Source organism: Myotis brandtii, unplaced genomic scaffold, assembly GCF_000412655.1.
Source record: "Myotis brandtii unplaced genomic scaffold, ASM41265v1 scaffold30, whole genome shotgun sequence".
NCBI classification, from domain to species: domain Eukaryota; kingdom Metazoa; phylum Chordata; class Mammalia; order Chiroptera; family Vespertilionidae; genus Myotis; species Myotis brandtii.
In genome coordinates, this window is record NW_005361458.1 from 3,157,153 (window position 1) to 3,163,636 (window position 6,484).

Here is a 6,484-nt window from a genome sequence, read left to right on the forward strand (position 1 = left end):
GTCTTGCTGAGAAGCAGAAGTCATTGATTATTTTTGGAGTTGACATATATAAGGAAACTGTTCCATCTGAGCTGCAATGTTTATGTGTTTTTGTGTTCATTGATGAATGTGTGTTGTGCTACAAGGGTAAGGGTTGGGGAAGGTTACAGGATCAAGGTCACTTGTTTCTTTTAAAAAATAATCTTCAAATGCATTTTAAAAAAAATATATATATTTTATTGATTTTTTACAGAGAGGAAGGGAGAGAGATAGAGAGTTAGAAACATCAATCAGCTGCCTCCTGCACACCCCCTACTGGGGATGTGCCCGAAACCAAGGTACATGCCTTTGACCGGAATCGAACCTGGGACCTTTCAGTCCGAAGGCCAATGCTCTATCCACTGAGCCAAACCGGTTTCAGCTTCAAATGCATTTTTGAAAACTAGTTGTTTAGCTCCAGCCGGGTGTTTCAGTTTGTTGGAGCAACATCCCATACACCAAAAGGTTGAGGGTTTGATTCCTGGTTGTGGCACATGCCTGGGTTGTGCTTTTGATCCCAGGTGCGTACAGGAGGCAGCAGATCAATGTTTGTCTCTCTCACATCGATGTTTTTCTTTCTCTCATTCTTCCTCTCTCTCTTTACTTAGTAGACATATCCTTGGGTAAGGATTAAGGGGGGAAAAAAGAGAGAAAAGTAGCTTTAAAAAATATGTAAAAATAAGTGCTTAAATAAATAATATAAATATAGCACAGATAATATAGAGTGAACATTAAGTCTTTTGACTGAGCCACAGTCCTATCTTTAAATATATATATATATATTTCAGAGAGGAAGGGAGAGGGAGAGAGTGGTAGAAACATCAATGATGACAGAGAATCATTGATCGGCTGCTTTCTGCATACCCCACACTGGGGATCAAGCCTGCAACCCAGGCATGTGCCCTGACCAGGAATCGACTGTGATCCCCTGGTTCTTAGGTTGATGCTCAACCATTGAGCCTTGCCAGCGGGGCTCTGGATGTGATTTAATACTATAGCTTTGCCAAATGTTACCATTGAAGGAAACTGGGTAAAGTGTACACAGGATCTCTGTTAAAAAAAAAAAAAGTGGATAGTGGGAACATTACTGGAAAGAGCCATGTCTGAGGCTATTGGTATCAGAAAAAACTCCAAATTTTATATTATACGTTTTGTACTTTATGATATGGACCTGACTTATATTTTCAGCCTGTCTTCCATGACATGCCTAGGCAATCCCAGCATTGCAGCCCCTTTGAACTCGTTGCCATTTCCCAAACTGCCTTAGTGTATTCTGGTGTAATATGGGAGGGTGTATGGCTCAGGGTGTTGGTCCCCCAACTTGGCTGTGTGTCAGATGCCCTCCCCTGTTCACCCAGTACAGAGTAGGAATCATGATGCTTGCTTGGGCATGTAGTCATCCATGAACTTGAAGTTCTTACCCTTAATTCCAGTAGCTTACCAAAGTACTTCTCTAAACAAAGAATGTTCTGTCCTATTCTGGTGTCAGTGATTAAGATTTTAAAAATTCACCTCTTTTTTTGGCCTTCTCTTTCTCAGAGTTTCTCTAGCTGGCATTTCCTGACACCCCCCCCCCCCCCTCCCTGCTCTGCCCCTCCCTCTTCTCCTTCTGTTAAAGCTACTTCCTTAGTAAAGGTTTCTTGTCCCTCAGCTGCATGAAATTGCTTCCTTCTTTGAAATCCTGAAATCCTTTTGTTTATACCCTCTGTGTTATGTTTTGGTTATTCATATACCAGCATGCCACACACTGGGGATTATGCTTCCACTTGATGCGAACAATTTGGGGTCAGAATCCGTCATCTGTTAGTCCCTCCCACTGCTGGGTGCTGTGGAGAGAGACATGCAGTCGAAGTCCTTGAATCACTCACAACTTGGTGGAGGAGATGGTTTTTCAATATATCCCTTTATCCATCACAAACTGTGGAGCAGCCAAAAATCAGTGTCCCATTTCAATTTCTCCTGAGGCGCCCATCACAGTAAGAGGCAGATTAAATCTGTAGGTGTTGAGCCCTAGCCGGTTTGGCTCAGTGGATAGGGTGTCAGCCTGCGGATTGAAGTGTCCCAGGTTTCATTCTGGGCAAGGCCTCATGCCAGGGTTGCAGGCTCAATCCCCAGTGGGGGGCCTGCAGGAGGCAGCCCATCAATGATGATCCTCTCTCATCATTGATGTTTCTATCTCTCTCTCCCTTCCTTTAAAAAAAATATAAAAAAATCTGCAGGCGTTGATTCTCTTCACACTGTACTTTGTGCTTTTTACTGTGTTACTCAAGTTGCTGAAGCCAGAAATCCTCCAGAGGAATGGCTAATTGGGAGAAGAAACATGGAAGGTGAAATGGCTGTCCCAGGAGCTTTATCCCATCTGGGAAGATAGCAAATCTCCAAGGATTTGATACATGAGGCAAAAAACAAAGAAAATATAAACATGCACATTCATGCATGCCCCTGCCCCCCAACACACACACACTGAGGTCGCTAAGAGAAAGCAGTGTAATCCTGGAACTTCTGGCAGCCATCTATATATATATAAAAGGCTAATATGCTAAGTGTCCCTCCTATCGTCCGACTGGTCACTATGACACGCAGTGACCACCAGGGGGCAGACGCTCAATGTAGGAGCTGCTGAGCTGCAGTGACTTGGTAGCAGCAGTTCTCAGGTAACACACCCTGAAACCAGAGAGGAGGGAGCCTGATTCCTTGTGGGGCCACACCATTCCACCATTGGTCATGGGTTAAATTGTTGCTGGGGCACTGTCGGCCCTGAATCTGGTTTATTGCACACTTGCATTTGCGTTCCACACCCTGTACGACAGCAACTTTGCAGAGTGCCCTCTCGCAGTCTGGGACCCCTTGGGGGATGTTGGAGAGCGGGTTTCAGCCCAATCCCCACAGGCCAGGCCGAGGGACCCCACCTGCCGGAGGGACCCTGCTCACTCTGCAGATACCGGGGAAGGCCCGTGGGAGGTTGGCTCCAGAGCATGTCCGGCCCATCTCACCCAGTCCCGCCCCACTGGCCACCTTCTAATTAATTTCCTTTCAATGTGCACGAATCTGTGCACTGGGTCACTAGTTTTTCCAACAGAAGAGCAGAGTTTGCCAGAAAGCATTGTTATTATACACACAATGCACAGAGAGAGAAACAAAAAAATAGAGCTGCGCTTTGGAAAGAGTGGCTGAGGTATTTTTTTTTTAAAGGCTGAGTTCTTGATACCTAGTTGAAAACTCTGTATCTACATGCCCAGTGCTTGCTTCACCCTTGGAGTTTGAATTTATGTAGGTTAATAAATTTCCTGTTTTGCTTAAACTGACCTATTCTGTTTAAGCCAAACAGACATTTCTTTGTCCCCATGTAAGTAGAACTTGGAACTTTTGGTGTCTGCTGGTCCATCTATTTTAGGGACTCTTACATGTGTTAGGGCAAATCAGTAGGCTGAGCCATGGGCTTGTTTTCCAGAGGCCTCAGAGAACCAACTCAGAGACTTCACAACCAGAAATGATGCCCTTTGTCATGCCACAGCGCTGTCCCACTGACCACAGGCCCTGCAGCTGGGGTTGCTACAGCTGGTGAACTGGATAGACGCTGACCGCCATTGCTAGACTGTTGCTCCAGCTGCTTCTGGAAATGGCTTGCAGCCTGTTGGTTCAGGGACAAGCTTTGAATCGGTTGGTGGAACCTAGGTCCTAGTTTGTGTTCTAGCTACAAAGGAGGCAGAGGAAGCAAGTCTGGGATTTTCAGCTTTTCGAGAGGGAAGTAAACTTTGCCTTATAGGTGGAGTTCTCTGAATACAGTTTTAGATACTGGGTGGCTAAAATCAAAGGCAGATGTCCCCACTGGTGGCTCATGCTTCCACTTGGTGATTTCCAAACAACAGAACTTCGTTACAGGACTGAGGATCCATCTTTGTATGCCCTGAAGTTTGTCATTCAGAGAAGTGGGTGATAGTGAGAAAAGGACATTTATTGAGCACTTACTGCAGGCACTTAGCTAGCTGTCAGATGTCTAGTGGTGAAGGCTAAATCATCCCTGTCTTCTAGAGCTCAGGGGCCAATACCTGAGGCAAAATTTGCATAGTTGTTTTTTAAAAAAGCTTTTGTACTCTAGTTTCAAATGGTGAAAATAGCTATGCAGTCAATCCTCATTGTTATGGATTTGGTATTTTGAATTCACCCACTTGCTGTAAGTTATCGTCACCCCAAAATCAGTACTTGTGGCTTTTGAGGTCTCTCCTGTGCTCCTTGGAGCCAGCATCACGATTCTGCTGGTTCCCTTATTAATGAATTAAGTAGGTGTTTAGCATGTGTTCATATATTATATATATATTTCAAATATAATATACTTGTATCAGTCATGTTTTTAACTTTCTGACACTCTAAAATTACAATTTTAGAACTTTAATGTTATATGTTCTAAATCATAGTGTGCGACGCAGTGGAAAATTTGAGTCATCCGACACTTACATTCCCAGCTGAGGTCAAACCAGGCAATGCCTGCCTTCTCGTTTCACTTTTATGCTGTAAACCAGTGTCCTTTTTGTAGTCTATTTAGTGCCATGTGTTTCACATTTTTGTCAGTGAATTTACTGCCTAAAATGGCCCTCAAGGAAAGTGTAGAAGTGCTCTCTAGTTCGTAGGTACAGGAACGCTGTGATGTTCCTTACAGAAAAAAAATTACGTGTGTGTGTGTGTGTGTGTGTGTGTGTGTGTGTGTATGTAGGTAAGCTTTGTTCGGGCTTGAGTTATAGTGCTGCTGTGAATTCAGTGTTGACGAGTCAACAATATATATTAAATAAAAATATGTCTTTAATGGAAACACACATAAGACAAGGTTATGTTTTGATCAGTTGACAAAAAAAAATGGTACTAGGTCCTGGCCAGTGTGGTTCAGTTGAAAATTCATTTTGAGTCATTGAAAGAGAAACTTTAATCATATGAAAGAGAAACTTATCTTTTAATCATTTACAGATCTAGAAAGCAAGATTGCTTATTCCCTATAGTGAGGGTTGCTTGCTTGTGTGTGTGTGTGTGTGTGTGTGTGTGTGTGTGTGTGTGTGCATGCACGTGCTTAGCAGTACTGGCATTGAGAATAAAAGACTAACTGCTATTTTAGGAGAGTTTGGTTAAATCGTGGGGTGGGGGGGTGGGGGGGTGGTGGAAATGAATAGCTATCATTTTTATCATTTCACAGCATTCTTTAGGGTCAGCCTGGAGCATTAAAGAAAACAGCTAACGAGTCTGTCTTTCCTTTTCTATCGTCTACAGTCATCTCAACTCGAACACCTCCACCCTCACCGTTGACATTTCCAACACAAGCTATTCTCGCTCCAGCCCATCGAGCTACTTTTCTCATCCAACAAGCAGATATCCTCCCCACCGGAATCCTCAGGATACTCTGAAGAACTATGTACCTTCTTATGACCCATCCAGTCCGCAAACTAGCCACGTAAAAATGAGGGAGGTCACCAGTTTGATTCCTGGTCAGGGTACATGCCAGGGTTGCCAGCTCGATCCCCAGTAGGGAGTGTGCAAGAAGCAGCTGATGGATGTATCTCTCTAATCTCTCTCTATCTCCCTCTCTCCCTCTCTCCCACTCCCTTCTCCTCTCTCTAAAATATCAATAAATGCTTATTTTTTTTAAAATAAAATGTGACCAGAAGTTCACAGGAAACTAACCCTTTATTTCCCCTCTTTGCTAATTCAGTGTTTGTGACACCTTTATAGAACATAACTACCACGAACAATAAGAATAAACTGCATTATTATTTTTTCTAATTTTTTTTTTTTTTTTTTTTGCGAGTGGTTGAGTGGCCTTAGCATATCATTAGCGTATTACACTTTGATTGGTTGAATGGGCAACCGGATGACTGGACACTTAGCATATTAGGCTTTTATTATATAGGGTCAAATGGGAGTTCCATTTCCAGTTTTTTGAGGAAACTCCATACTGTCTTCCATAGTGGCTGCACCAGTCTGCATTCCCACCAGCAGTGCACAAGTGTTCCTTTTTCTCCACATCCTCTCCAGCACTTGTCGTTTGTTGATTTGTTGATGATAGCCATTCTGACAGGTGTGAGATGGTACCTCATTGTTGTTTTGATTTGCATCTCTCGGATGATTAGTGACTTTGAGCATGTTTTCATATGTCTCTTGGCTTTCTGAATGTCCTCTTTTGAAAGGTGTCTATTTAGATCCTTTGCCCATTTTTTGATTGGATTGTTTATCTTCTTTTTGTTAAGTTGTATGAGTTCCCTATAAATTTTGGAGATTAGGCCCTTATCAGATATGACGTTGGCAAATATGTTTTCCCACGCAGTGGGTTTTCTTGTTGTTTTGTTGATGGTTTCTTTTGCTGTGCAGAAGCTTTTTATTTTGATGTAGTCCCATTTGTTCATTTTCTCTTTAGTTTCAACTGCCCTAGGAGCTGTATCAGTGAAGAAATTGCTTTGGCATATGTCTGAGATTTTGTTGCCTT